The sequence below is a fragment of the Arachis duranensis genome, chromosome 4 (genome assembly GCF_000817695.3).
Source record: "Arachis duranensis cultivar V14167 chromosome 4, aradu.V14167.gnm2.J7QH, whole genome shotgun sequence".
Taxonomy (NCBI): domain Eukaryota; kingdom Viridiplantae; phylum Streptophyta; class Magnoliopsida; order Fabales; family Fabaceae; genus Arachis; species Arachis duranensis.
Window position 1 is genome coordinate 29,958,551 of NC_029775.3, and position 411 is coordinate 29,958,961.

A 411-nucleotide genomic window follows, 5' to 3' on the forward strand; every position below is an offset into this window, starting at 1 on the left:
AACCATTTCAATTAGTTCTTGAGCTTCTGTAGGCGTCTTCTTCAGATGAAGAGATCCTCCAGCAGAGCTATCCAAAGACATCTTGGACAGTTCAGACATACCATCATAGAAAATACCTATGATGCTCCATTCAGAAAGCATATTAGAGGGACACTTTCTGATTAATTGTTTGTATCTTTCCTAAGCATCATAGAGGGATTCTCCTTCCTTCTGTCTGAAGGTTTGGACTTCCACTCTAAGCTTACTCAATTTTTGAGGTGGAAAGAACTTTGCCAAGAAGGCATTGACTAGCTTTTCCCAAGAGTTCAGGCTTTCTTTAGGTTGTGAGTCCAGCCATGTCCTAGCTCTGTCTCTTACAGCAAAAGGGAATAGCATAAGTCTGTAGACCTCAGGGTCAACCCCATTGGTCTT